At 42.0% G+C, this 15,185-nt stretch overlaps 1 protein-coding gene across 9 annotated transcripts in view; it reads right to left on the reverse strand.

Moving 5' to 3' along the window:
• The window catches only part of LOC109935897 (heparan-sulfate 6-O-sulfotransferase 1-like), a 310,111-nt gene that overhangs the window by 235,674 nt on the left and 59,252 nt on the right, over positions 1-15,185 (reverse strand). The window contains exon 1 of one of the 9 annotated variants that reach the window (XR_007263504.1): positions 11,222-11,360. The exons of the other annotated variants lie outside the window; for them this stretch is intronic. The gene's annotated coding sequence lies outside the window, so the exon portion shown is untranslated. Of the gene's footprint in view, positions 1-11,221; positions 11,361-15,185 lie in introns of those variants that run through there. 9 annotated transcript variants of the gene reach the window in all.

The following is a 15,185-nucleotide window of genomic DNA, read 5'->3' on the forward strand; positions in this document are numbered from 1 at the left end:
CAACTGCACTTTCCTTTCATATACACTGCCCCCAACCACCACCCTGCACCAGCACCACCCCCAACACACACACACACAAAAAACACCTCCATCCTTGTTGACCAAACATCTATCAGACTGTGGCTGGAATAATTAATGTAACACACAGCTTCCACTGCTTTCTGGGGAATGTAATTCCGCAGATTAACAATCATCTGAGAGAAAAAAAAATTCCCCTCATCCCATTTTAAAAGGGAGACCTCCTGTTCTTCAAAAGTATCCGTAAGTCCCCGCAGGATTTTAAACATTTCATTCCTCTGAACTCCAGAAAGAGCACCTTCAGGAATGAAGGGAGAAAAAAAAACTGCAAGAAGAAAACAGCTACTGAGAAATTTCACCACTCTACCAGCACTGCACGTTGCCAGCATACAGGTTAACTGCATTGTAATATACTTAACAATGACAATGGGGTTTATTCAAAATTCAGGCTCAATAGTGGCCCGCATGAAAATCCAGCGTCATTTTGCCAGAGCAATTTAAGGACCCGCTGTTCAAACATTGCTTGAGATTCTGTCACTCAGCTCAGACCACCATAATCTGTCACTCAATCTGGGAGTGTCAGCATTAGCAGATCATAGGATGAAAGACAGGAAACTGTTCATGTTACCTGTCACTATCATGCAAATACTCCTTGGTCCTGCTCCAGAGTATACACTGTCTAACCTCGCCAATTGGGTCATCATCTATAACATTTACAATTCAGGCTGCCTTTCTAGAACAACAGACAGCAGATGGTCCATCCCTCTGCCCAGTATCACATCAGAAGGGACGGCCAACCTCAAAAGATCTTCCCTCTAAAACAAAAAATTCTCAGCGACAGAAGATCTTCCATATGTTCAAAGCCACCTTCAGAAACGACAGATAATGATTTTGACCCTGGGGCTTTCCTCATAGCTGAAAAATCTCTAAATATTCCCAACCTTCGGTATAAAGACACCGCTCGGCTGCTTTACTGCCTTCATCAAGACCTGCAGTGGTGGTTTAAGGGATGCTGTGACTTTGGGGAAGCTCGTAAATGCTGTTTTTTAGTGTCTCATTGAGGCACTTATGCAGCATCAAGCATCTGTCAGCCATTATCTCAACTTCCTTGGAAGTTCATCACAACAGCTGATTAAAGCTGTCTCTGAATGTCTAATGTACCCACCCTGAGATTCATCAAATGACTCTCAAATCAACTGGAACTAGACAGTGGGGAGGGAAGATGAACATTCCCTCTGTTTGTTTAATGTAGGATGTTTAATACAAAATAATATATGGAACTGCATTGATTACACACTGCAGAAACAGTCATTGTGCCCAACTGATTCATGCCAGAGTTTATGTTCCACACAGGTTTCCCTTTGACATGCCTAACCCCATCAGCATGACCAACTCTTCCTTTCTCCTGCATGTATTTCACCTAAAATGCATCAATACTCATAGGAAGGTAGAATTTTACAGTTTTGTATTACTCAGCTTCTCTCTTTTATAAGCAGTGACTTTTGATCCTCTTTTTAGTTCGCCCCTTGATGTCTTACCCAAGTAGTCATTCTTTTAACCAAATGATCATAGGCCTCTTTTTCCACTGTTGGCAACGAATATGATGTTGAACAGACAGGCTTCACTTGGAAAGTGCTAACAATCAGCGACGACACGCAAGCATTATGAGCAGTTTCCTCCTTCCCGACTCTGATGCAAAGGCTAATTATAATGCTTTTACCAACACCCAACTGAGATCAGTTGACTCTGTACAGACAAGTGTCCTTGTTGCTCAGTGTGACTCTGTGCAAGAGGCTTCAGTGCATTTTAAGTCTGCAGCAGTGTCAGTGGTGGGGAATGTAAAGACTGGATCACAACAAAGCAGGATTCAGATTTCACTGCCTATAACCAGTACTTACAGAACAAAAATGAAAATGTATTCTGGACTTTGCCTGAAGTATCACTAGCAGAGGGCAAATAAATCTGTAATAATATTACCTTTGCAAGGCTTGTACACACATATGTTGATGGCTATTTGTACTAGTTTCCGCAGCAACGCCATTGCCTGCACGTGACCCCTTCAGCTGAGTTGAGATTTATCAACACTATTTAAAATGACCTTCACCTAAAAGCACACACACACACTCATGAAAAATGGTATAATATATGATGACAGCTTGGTCAGGAAGATTTGGATTTATATTTCACTACCAAATGCGACATAAAGCTCATGAACTGGTGGTGCATTCCAGTTGTGCTCTTATGAGTGATAAAGGCTGTAATAGCCTCCTTATACATATAGTATTCAGCAGCAAACAGAATACTAAGCAGAAGGCCAAAGCACTCTCCCTGCAGGTTTCGCTTTAGTGTCCTCCTTAGAGCTTTTCAGGTCGACTGAAAACACTTCCTTAGCACGTTGCAGGTTGTTTTGAATCAGACATATTGGGAAGGAATTTCCTTTTTGTCATTCAACCTCAAAGTTCGAAAGTCTGATTACTTCGATATGACAATGAATTTTTCACCAGATGTAACGTGAAGCTCAGAGTCTTTTTCTCTGCTGGGTGACGGAATTTCTGGCCTCGTTGCAGAATCTATTAAATTCTTCAAAACTAGAGGTTATATTTTCTTGCTAGGACAATGGATTGCCACATTGCAGCAGATGATTTGATTTGGCACCCATCTATCAGCACATATCTGCATGCATGTTCAAGGGAACTGGACAAGAAAGGAGGAAGGGTATGAAGTGCAGTGCGGATCTTTCTTGGCAGTTATCATACAGACTCCCTCGCACTCTTCAGATCCAAGCTCAGTAACAAAAGCCAAGGTTATTTCTACAGAGATTTCCTGAAGAAACAGGAACTTGAATACACTGTTGTGTTATATCTCATTGTCAGGATACCTTGGAAAGACATGCTTATGGCATCTTCACTGTATCTCAGTAACTGACCTGAGGGTATAAAGATCTCAGACTTCTTCTTATCTCAGGCTGTCTGAAGCATGACACGCTATTGAAAGTATTTTGCTATCTGTAACCTCACAGCTTAACCTTTATGTGGAACTAATGTGCCTGTCAATGTCAAGTTTATATACAATAGCCAACTGTAATAAAGAGCCGTTGGATTCTTCAGTTTCATGTTATTCACACTTAGCTTTTTTTATTCACTCATGGGACATGGGCGTTACTGGCTGGTCAGCATTTATTGCTTATCCCTAGCTGTCCATAGTGTTGAGCTGCCTTCTTGAACCAGCAGTCTGTGTGCTGTAGCTTGATTCAAATGTCCCTAATAAAGGAATTCCAGGATTTTGACCCAGTGACACTGAAGGGACAGCGATATATTTCCAAGACAGGATGGTGAGTGCTTAGAGATGAACTTGCATGTGGTGATGTTCCTGTGTATCTACTGCAGTTGTCCTTTGAGATGGAAGTCATTATGGGCTTGGAAGGTGTTGTCTCAGGATCATTGGTGAATTTCTGCAGTGCATCTTGTAGATAGTACACACTGCTGCTACTCAGCTTCGGTGGAGGGATGTTTGTGGACGTGGTGCCAATCAAGCGGGCTGCTTTGTCCTGGATGATGTGAAGCTTCTTGAGTGTTGTTGGAGCTGCATTCATCCACTCATTCAGGCAAGTCACACATGCCTGACTTGTACCTTGTAGTTGGTGGATAGGCTTTGGGGAGTCAGAACATGAGTTACTCGCCGCAGTACACCTAGTCCCTGACCTGCTTTAGTAGCCACTGTATTTATATGGTGAGTCCAGTTGGGTTTCTGGTCAATGTTGAACCCCATGATGCTGATTGCAGGGGGATTCAGAAATGGTAACACCAATGAATGTCAAGGTGTGATGTTTACAATGTTCTCATTAGAGATGGCTATTGCCTGGCATTTGTGTGGCATGAATGTTATTAGCCACTTGTCAGCCTAAGCCTAGATATTGTCCAGATCTTGTTGCTTTTGAACATGGACTGCTTCAGTATCTGAGAAGTCACAAATGGTGCTGAACATTGTGCAATCATCAGTGAACATCCCCACTTGATCTTATGATGGAGGGAAGATCAGTGACGAAGCAGCTGAAGATGATTGGGCCTCTGACATGACCCTGAGGAACTCCTGTAGAGATGTACTGGAGCTGAGATGACTAACCTCCAACAGCCCCAACCATCTTTCTACGTGCCAGGTATGTCTCCAACCTGCAGAGAGTTTGTCCCTGATACTCACTGATTCCGGTTTTCCTAGGGCTTCTTGATGCCACACTTGGTTGAATGCCGCCTTGATGTCGAGGACTGTTACTGTGTGGTATTTAGCTCTTTTGTCCAAGACTACAATGGAGTCAGGAGCTGAGTGGCCCTAGCGGAACCCAAACTGGGCATCAATGAGCAGGTTATTGCTGAGAAGGTGCTGTTTGATAGCGCTGTTGATCACACCTTCCATCACTTTACTGATGATTTATATTTGGAGGGCTAACAGAAGCATTGCCACATCCCGCAAAGGATCCTGAAGACTAAATTCACATCATAGTATCTCTGGAAGGTATACCTATGTATGACTATGTAACTTAATATAACTGCGTGCACCTTCTTTCAGTTAAGGTTCTGTTGGGAATTGAATAATGGTTTTCAAATGAATATTCTCCCTGAAAAAGTCTAATTTTTTGAGGGTAATGATGTAATAATGGTACATCAGCATTACAAGAACAAATGTTGGCGTTTGCTAGATTATTGACTCACCAAATCATATTTCTGAGGGCCCCCTCCTGTACTAATGTAATTAATCACTCATCAAGTCACTCTCAAACTGTCACATTCTCACACCTTACAGTACTCCACAAAAAAATGATATGAAAACCCTTGGCTCCTCTTTGGGAATTTCAAACTCCCCTCAAATAAGCATTTTTTTTTAACCCAATGAGCCTTTTTACTCATGTTTGAAATAAAACATAAGCAGGCATCTGAAGGTTATGCACAGAATAGCAATATTGAGTGCGTGTGTTCCAAATTCCATAAAATCCCACCCCCCACAACAGGGACGGCCACAATTTGAGACAATAGCAACAATGTCATATTATTCAGGAGTCATGTAGCAACTTCTGGCATAATTTGAAAGCAATTTCTCAATGCACTCTGCTCGAGGGGAATGATGTCCAAATAGTCTGGCCAGAGCCATCGTTTTGTGAAGACTTCATGACTTGGGGCATGGGGAATTTTTGCAGGTTTTTGTCTTAAAAAGGTGTTTATTTGATTCATCAATTTTTCTGTTCAAACTTTCAAATCAGCCGCATGCCTCGAGCTAACATTCACCCCCAAGGCATCCAACTATTACTTTCTGCTCATCGAGGCCAGTGAGGTTAGTGCTGAGGAAAAGAATACTTTATTAAATTGAGTGCTCAACGCCAGTACCAAGCATTCCCAGGTCAGGAACAGTATATTCACTTACGACCTCCCCACCCTGGCAACTCTGCTCAATAACGAGCCTCAGCCAAGCCTCCGAACAGCATACCCTAATGTATCAGTGTGACATTTTCAATTTTCCGCATCAGCCATTCTGTGGCTTCTCAGATTGAAGTAGCCAGTTTTATGCAAAGTGAGTGCTGAATTAAGGGCAGTGTACTGCTATGGGTATATGCTCACCAGCAGCTGGATTGTAACGGTCTAAATGCATCTCATGTATAACTCTTACAGCCACATTATATGCAACTTTGTGATCAAGCAAAATCTGACAGCTCCAGAGAGGATCCCTGAATATGAAGGGCCCCTGAAATCCTACTGAAACCACAATGGGCGCAGGCCTGTCACAAATGAAGCTGTTGGTATAGAGTTGGTTGCGACAAAATCTGGATGGATCCTCCCTCATGAATTGTGGGTAAATCATGGGTAACCTAGACAAGCACATTGGTAAACACAGTTACATATTGTTTCAGAATTTAAGTAGGTCACAAAGTGACATGGGAGAACATTTCTCTCTTTCTCCCTACAGTTCACAGGGGCACTCAGTTGCACATAGCTCTCGAGTTCGTCATCATACACGTCCCACCAGTCCCACTGTGACCCTTTAACCCCTCACCAGTTCCCCTGGGCACCCTTTATCTCCACATTAGCCCTGTTAGTGCTCTTCCTAGTTGACATTTTTAATCTAATCTGTTTCTCTACACCATCCCCTGCCCCCACCACAATGGAACTCTTTCTCCTCGTATTAGATCACACTGGCACTCCCCTCCTTCACATCTCCATCTCTTCCAGTTCACACTGGCACAACCCTTCTCCCTCAGAGTTCACTGAGAATTTTTCCCAGTCTCTCTCTCTCACACACACACACACCCCAAGTTACTATTTCTATTGGCTCTGTCCCTTGATGGAAGGCTGCAAGGCAAGGTGAAGAATTCTCAACCATTCTATGTACACAAGAATTTTAATCGTCTGCAGCAACAGATTTGGGCAGGAGTAAAGGGAGCTGGGGAGCAGGAGCGCTACTGGTTTTTATCTCCAAATGCAGGCAATCAATTTGGAAAGTGGATTGACTGCATGATAGTTGGCTATCGTGTTCAGACCCCTCAATTCGGTCAGAAATTAAAACAGGTCTTCTTGATCAGAGACCAATGTCAAACTCATACACCTTGTCACCTTGTCTGTAAGGCATTAGTGTGATGTTGTCTGAAGGTAAATGGCCACAATATTCTCTTCTAAAGATTAATTCCAGATTTGCTCTTTCATCTAGTTCGAAATCTGGCCAGAATGCAGGCATATCAATTGCAAAGGAGTTAATCAAATTTATTTCCTGTACAGCAATGGGTAAAGTTCAATCATATTACTTAATATCCTACTTGCAGGTCACATTTCATCAAACATAAAAACAGAGTCATCACTTATTAGATAGACAGGTTACAACATGTGGGAAGGTTACAGCACGTCAAATCACATCAAAGCTCACTCTCATGCAAAGTATGCTTAAAAGCTTGTATAAGGTTTCAGCTTAGGGAAAATGTCAGTATCTACAACACAGCAGAGAACAAGATTCATTCATATAGTGGTAATGGGATATTACTGTCAGACACTTCTGCACTTGCAATAAAACTCTGAGCCACCGATCTGAATGAAAATGAAAAAAAGAAATGTTAAATAATGCAAAAAAAAAGCAGTTTAACTAAAAATCCTTTGATCCACATTATCCGCATCTTTGCGATCTATCCACTGCATATCCAGTGGATTTAGACACTACTTATCTCCACCATCTGATCTCATTGAAACCAACCTCCTTTATGAGTCTGTCAAGCAATACCATAAAGGTCTTTTGTTCACATCTACATTAAAGCCTGCAGTCCACCAGGAACACAAGGCGCGATGTAAAAAAAAAGCTGCAAAGAACAGTGGGTGGTGGAAAAAAAAGACCATAATGTTTTGGTTTGTGGAGCATTTCAAATTCCACAAACTTTTATCTCAAAATGAATAAAATAAAATAAAGTTGGGATAAGTTAGAAGTGACGTCTTTTGGCCTACTTTTGTGTGCAGGGCCCAGTGCGCTACCTAGTTTCCATGTGTCACAAAGGGCATTTCTCAATCTCCTATAGATAATAGCACAAGGAAAATTATCTACAGCTGCTTCCCCATGACGACCAGAAAGACAGGCTCATTTCTCCATTCCACATCGTATGTCTTGTTTCTACCTCCACTCAGTAATGCCAACAGAGAGCCTTTTCAGTAAATAATTGGTGAAAATGTTCTAAAAATTTCAATAAAAAAGATGCTAGAAACAGGCACTAAATTTGTTGCTGCAAATTCGAGTTATTACATGGTCTTCCATCAACACAGGCATCTCACTGACTAATTGTACTGTTGAGTAGTCTGCACAGAAAATTCAATTACTTAAACCTTAAAAAGCTTCTATTGCTCCTAAGTTCTAGAATTACAGACTGCAGCATTTCACATGCTTGCATTTGCTGTTATAATTTCCTGCCAACTCTTGGAAAAGATTGGATCCCAATTGTGGTTACAGGTCAATGACCTAATGGAGGGATTCAACGTCAGAGTAAACCAGGCAAACACATGGCTCAAAAAAGGTGATGCAGCAACTGTATGTGACTGAGCCACATAATCGTGGAGGTTACATTCCAGGCATTGTGTTGAATTAGACAGTTTCAGCTCAGGTCCCAGAGGGGGGAGAAGCACTGGTGTACTGAAACATCAGTGTGCAGGAACATCAGGTGTATGCGTGCATATGTGTGGAAATAAGGGTCTATGATCTCTCCACACTGAACCCACAGTTGAATAGGACAGGAGCACTTAAGGCACACCCACTTGAATAGAGTTGCTGGAGCCTTTAGAACTTACATCCATAAGTGCAATTGAAGGAGGAGAGAAGGGTGAAAAGGGAACACGTTTAGTTTTTTTCAAACTGCCATATGCTCTCATCTCTGGTTAGCGACCTGGTGGTATCACTCTTGCTTGCGAGTTAGAATGATGTGGGTTCAAGTCTCATTCCAAAAGATTGAGCGCACACGCCAGGTTAGCACACTCAAGCAGTACTGTCAGAGGCAAAGCATATTAGATCAAACCTTAAACTGCAGTTTCTTGTCTCACAGAAAGGTTTCAGAGCACTATACCCAAGGAGGACAAGGGTACTTTTTCTAGTGTCCTTCCCAATATTTATTCCTCAATTAATAAAATTAAAACACATTATTTTCACAAACTGGCTCTTGAATGTTCTACGGTAAACCTGTGACTGCACTTTAAATGTCTTTGATCACAAAGTGATTAACGGCATCCTGAGGCTGAGAAAGCTGCTAGGTGCCATTTAAATACAAGTCTCTAATTCTGCAATGCATTTTCTCAGGATCTGTTTGGAAAGATGGGGGTGTGGTGCTGAGGAGTGGGAAATTTTGAGAATGAGTCAGTTCCTCTACTCACAGTGCCAATTAATGCAAGAAGAGTGACAAAATACTCCTCACACTTCTGACTCAGGAGGCCATCAATGCAACATAGATTGTCAGGTTTCTTGAAAAGGAATCTGCAATCAATTGGTAGGTTACAGAAACTGAGCCTGAATGGCTGTTGCAGAAAAAGGTGGTTTCAAAAACTAAAATAGGTTTGAGCTTGTTTGTAGTCCCTCAGCAGGTAAAATGTTTACATTTTATCAAGACTGTGTCAAGCAGCTTCAATCAGTGGTGCAGGACAGTGATACAAATATGACCATTAAGTTGCGATGCACCAAAAGATATTTCCTCACTATCTGATTTATTCCCAACCATCCTTACTATCGACTGTAATCACAATTCATGGTACATAGAAATTGAATATACTATACACTCTGTGGATTCCAGACCTGAACTCTTATGTTTACTGAGGCACGCAACTTTTTAAAATGGAAAACTTTATTTCAACAGAGCCAAGAAGAGATGAGGTACCTCTACCCCTAATGATACTGTGTGTAACAGATTCTAGCACAATTTCCATTGATATATCTGCAAATGCTGCTAAACAGATGCAAACAAAATAAATGAAGACCCTCTGCTAAAATTATTTTGAAGGTCTGTTTCTTCCTTGAAGAGCATTCTATCCTACAGAAGTAATACATCAAATATTTTTGCTTATTATTGCTGTGCTCTTTCAACCATGTCAACTGTTGATCTGGATTTGAGAGAGTGGCCACTGGACAAGTTAAGTGCGGAACAAATGGACAACCTGATAAATGCAGTATCACCTGTATTAACAGGCACAGGTTACAATATCTTGCTCGCTGACCACAAAGTCATGCGGTTTAATAGCAGGATTCAAGATCAGAAAGAGTGAGGTGAGTCAAGCCAAGATGACAGCGAAGGTCCCAGCCTCACAACACTGTTTTTGAACTGGTTCAAGTGAAGATCCTCAAAGGCAGCACTGCTGTCTAAAATTGAAATGGTTGTCAAATCAGTCAATATTGCCACAGCAGGGAGTGGAATGCCAATGAACATTTGACAACATGAGGTATGTATATCTGGAAGCACAAATCTTAATGGCGTGTAGCAGCATCACAGTAATGGTCTAGGGTCACAATAAGGGCATGGGCTCATTTAGGTAGATCACTCACAAATTCTGCACGAGAAAAAATTCTATTACTAAAACAAAGATAAGCATGGACTGCACAGAATGTAGCAAGGCAATTCTTTTGATTTAAAAATAAACATGGCTCCCATCTTTGGACATAGGGGTTCGAGTGTACACAAGGATTTGTACCTATTTATAATCTGACACCATTTACTTCACAGAAGGCAGATACACACTGCAAATTGGAATATCCTCAGCAATGTAGGTAACATGCTGTAACTGCTTTGTGTGATCTATGTTTAAGTGCATGTCTACTTCACATTAAAACAGCAGTCGTAAATTAGGCCACTAGTTTTTCTGTATTCTTTCGTGCCCCTCCTCCTGACTCCATGTCAAACAATTACCATGAGACAACGAAGTTTTAAACAGTCTCTAAGATGGGTTTCAAAACCACGAATGCTTTGCTCTTTTTGGGCTGCAACTCATGAATCTTGCGTGGCATTGCTCATTTCTGGACAAATACAACATTCCTTCTTTCTTCTCCCTGGCTGTGTCTGCATGTCACAGGGAATGGGACACATCCATCAATGTACTCCTTCCTTTCTATTCCTCCCTCCAATATCCCACTTCACTCCTTGGACTGTGCATGTTGCTTCCTTCTCCTCCACTTCCATGATATTTTTGTCTATTTCCTCTCGCATATCTTTTCTTCTTTCTGTCACTCACCTATTGTGCCTTCTTTCTGCAGCTTCAGGTGGGAGAGGCATGTCCTGAGCGAGGGCAGGGATTGGAACATCATGGGCCAACCCAGCGAGGGAAAGAGAGCCAATGAGGGTCTCAGGTATTTGGTAGTGGATGTAAAAGGAGGTGGGAGATACCCTGCCAAGGTAGCAGGCCAGCATTGGGAGGAGGATTAGGGAGGAGGATTAAGGCAGACACAATCCTGTCCGTTCAAATTGGTATTATTGAGGTCACAGCAACCCCGAACGACTTTCTGAGGAAATTCAGGATGTCTCCGCTATATGGTAGAAGACTCAATGATGTATGACACATTTCTGACATCAGGTGGGACAGAAATGAATGATGTGTCTGAAAAGTGCTGCACAAAGTGTATTCTTTATGCAGTTTCTTGCTATTATAGTTAAGTGTCTTGGCTGTACAAAGTTGGACCTGTGTTTCTTTCCAGCATATGGGCCCATTCCTTACTTTACCTGAGACAACAAAGCTGCTCTTTCTCAGCTTGAGGAACAGTTACGAAAATCGGTGGCATCACATGCAGTTCCCATTTCTACTCCTCTCTCTTTTGGTTCACCACTGGGTGAATCACACAGCGGATCACGGGCTCTGTGTAGCTGATCAGTTCTTCAGGATCAAAGTTACCTGTAGAGATAATGGAAGATCCTGCAGTTCCAATGTTTAAGTGTGAGGGAACCAGGAAATGCACTGTCCAGTTTGCAGAGTCAGACCAGCATGATAACCATATCCAACATGGAAAATCCATTGTCTACTCAAACCCAAAGCCGATGACCCCGAATGAAAACAAGCTCAAAGATGAGGCAAGTTAATTATTTAACTTGATGAGTCGAGATTTCTCTGGTTGGCTGGACAGGGTTGCCATGGAAGAAAGAGGTATAGAAATTTGTTCTGGCCCATTATTTGCTGTCATTTCGATACAGGTTTTGTGGTAGAACGTGAACCCCTCTCCAAATGCAAAGCTGCAAAGATGTGCAGGGTTGAGGAAAGACCAGTTACATAGCCAGACAGCTCATTGCTAACATTGTCCGCTGCGCACAGAAAATGTGCAAACTTTGAAGCACCAGAAGATGATAGCTCCTGGACTCAAAGTCTTGTCAAGTTGGGTTCTGGAGGCTACCAATCTTGTGGATGCTAATGCAGAAGCTCTCAGCCAATGGCCAGGACACTTGATTGCCTTTCGTCACTGACTGCTGCTTATTTAATGGCATGTCATCATTGGCCCTGAAGGGGTGGGCCAGCAGTTAGAACTTGGCTCCCAATGCTTGTTGAGTGTGTCATATTCTCAATCAGTTTGTCCCTTCCAAACATAACCTGACCTTCATGCCAAACATGACCTTATGGTGGAGATTAAGTTAGTCAGCTGTTGGGAACATCCTTCGAAAGTGTTAATGAAATGCTGGCTGCTACTATGATACTACATTCATTTGACAGCGAACAGAAAATAAACATTGAAAACACTTCACCAATCTCCTTGGGTTTGACACACCTCAACACCAGTATGTAAGACCAGAATGTCTTGGCATGGAATGTTGTCAAATCTTGTTTATCGTACACAGTTTCTGTAACACAAGTAACACTGGAATTTTCAAGTCCCATTTGAACAGTGGGCCCAGGGTCAGTCAAGCCATTGGTTTGGGTTCAGACTACAGCCCAGATAAGGCAGCTCAATGCAAACCCCAGTTATTCTGCACACCCCTCACATTCTATTCCATGCTGGAGAAAGAAGGAAAATTGAAGTGAAACCCCTGGAGTGGCTGTTCTTGTGACGAATGTGTGCACATTGCTGCAAGAACAGCCATGCAGGAAGGAATGCCATTTGGCTAATTGTCTCAGCAATCTCAATACTCAGTTAATTGTTTTATTAATTGGTTTGCAGAGCACTCTCACTCCACAGTCAACCAGCTGACATTGTGTTACCTTCCATGACATGTTGGTTCTCTCATCTTGAAACTGGGAGATGCTGAATAATTTGATTACAAAAAGCCTGTGGAAGAAATGGTGTGCGACAAATTACAGTCAATCACATTACCGCTCATGCTCTGATCGGACAAGCCCTGCTGAGCCTCTGTCCTGTTCTATGGGTTATGTTTGCACCAAGAGTGGGGAGCATGTTATAACAAGGAGTCACTGCAAAGTCAACTGCCCCACAAACAGAAAAAGGAGCAGTTCAAGCTCTATCAAAAGCAAACAATCTTGGTAGGGTAGGAACAGTACAATGGGTGTGGAACACTTCCAGCTGTTCATTGGCCACGTCTGAAATTGGGTGGATGCTGTAAATCAGGGACAAAAACACAAGTTGCTGGAAAAGCTTAGGAGGTCTGGCAATAGGTTCCTCAGAAGGCTCACTGCACCCGAAACGTTAACTCTGATTTTCTCTTCATAGATGCTGCCACACCTGCTGAGCTTTTCCAGCAACTTCTGAAGTTGGGCAACTTATCTAAAATTAGTACGTTTCGCAAATCATGTTTATATGTATCGATCTATTCAAATTGGATAAAAGGCTGAAAAAATAAATTTACTCTATTCCCTGACACCGTTATCATACAATTGTCAACTATAGGATTTAAGAGACAGGGAAAATTGGTCAGATAAGGAAAACAAGCCATCAAATTATACACTATAGGAGGCCATTTGGCTCATCATGTCCATTCTAGTTTTAGGAAGAGCCCTCCAATTGGTCCTGCTCATCTGCTCTTAGCCCATAACAACATTGTTTTTTATTTCTTTTGAACATAAGTTCCCTTCTGAAAGTGACTAATACATCGGAGTACACCATCCTTTTAGACAGTATAGTCAGGTCATGGTAACTTGTTGAACAAACATTTTCTCTTCATTTGCCTCTTTCTTTTAGCAATTATCTTGAATCTATGTTTTCTTGTTACTGATCCTCCTGCCAATGGAAATATCCAATTTTTTCCTCTCAATGTTCTTACCCAAACTCCCTCAATTTAAAACACCTCAAATCCATTCTCCCATAAACATTCTCTGTTCAAACAACAATAATCCCAGCTTCTTCAGTATGCCCACAGAAGTCCGTAGTACCAAAGTGGTGAATCTCATCTACACCCTATTCTTAAAGTGCCCAGAATTGGACACCATGCTCCAGCTGAGGTCTAGCCAGCGGTTTGGAAAGGTTTGTTTGCAAAACGACTGGAATGTTCATCAACACCAGTGCTGGAAAAATACAGCTGCCCAATAGGTTCATCACCTTTAGCCTGACTAGGTTGGACTTTGGTTTATTTAGAGAGTTGACTATGGGGGGTGCGATAAGGAGCTGCCTCTGTTGCCTTGGCAATTCATTGTCTCTCAGCTAACAGTTATGAGTCAAGCATCAGTGGATACATTGAGTTTCTTCAAGTAAGAGTTGGATTTCTTTCTGGCTGAGGTACAAAACACCTTTTGCAAGAGAAGTAGCTGCGTATGTTAATCAGGGCAGTCTCCTGGACAGGCTGGATGGACATACATTTCATTTTTCTTACAATGATTCCATATAACGTCATTGAAAGCGGATTACCTGGCCAATGATTCCGTTGCTGCTTTTGGGGCTGTGCTGAGTGCAAATTTTGCTATATATTCTTGTATTACAACAGTAACCATACCTCAAATTCATATCAGAGTTGTATTTTTTTTTTGAAATACCTATTGAATGCAACTGTGGAATAATCTCAAGTGTAGGAAAGACCTTGTGTCAGACACATAAAGAGACATAAAATGTTTCTTTTTGAGCTGGACTCAGAATCTCAATCTAGTTGATTCATTCAGGAGAATTGGATTGAAGTAAAGCAAATGAGCATTAAACTTCTGCTGATTTATTTTTGCTCATCAAAGTAATCAGACATTCACTGCTAGAAAGCAGAGTGCCCAGTTCCAAACCATTTCCATCTCTCAGTGAATTAGGTCTCTGAATGTGCTGAACCGTGCATATTTTCAAACTTCTGCTTCCCAGAAATATCAATTTTAAGACTTAATTGGTGGAAATGAAGTCTAGAAAGGAACAGAACAGACTTCAACTGATTACAGCTAGCCAATTACAGAGGGGAAAACTGGGCACAGGTGACAAAGTATCAGGTACATGAATGGTGAGAAAACAGGGAGCTCCAAGTAGCGAAGAGCAAGATAAATCCCATCTACCAGCTGCCGGGTTGTTTTGTTCTTGAAGCGCTTAAGGTGCTTTCATATTACAGATGACAAATGCCCTGCTCTCCTGCTGTCAGCTGAAATCCTAAATGCAAATAACCCAACATCGAATCAGACAATAACACTGCAGAGATAGTAGGAACTGCAGATGCTGGAGAATCTGAGATACCAAGGTGCAGAGCTGGATGAACACAGCAGGCCAAGCAGCATCAGAGGAGCAGGAAGGCTGACGTTTCGGGCCGAGACCCTTCTTCAGAAATGGGGGAGGGGAAGGGGGTTCTG

The sequence above is a fragment of the Rhincodon typus genome, chromosome 13 (assembly GCF_021869965.1).
Source record: "Rhincodon typus isolate 14 chromosome 13, sRhiTyp1.1, whole genome shotgun sequence".
NCBI classification, from domain to species: Eukaryota; Metazoa; Chordata; class Chondrichthyes; order Orectolobiformes; family Rhincodontidae; genus Rhincodon; species Rhincodon typus.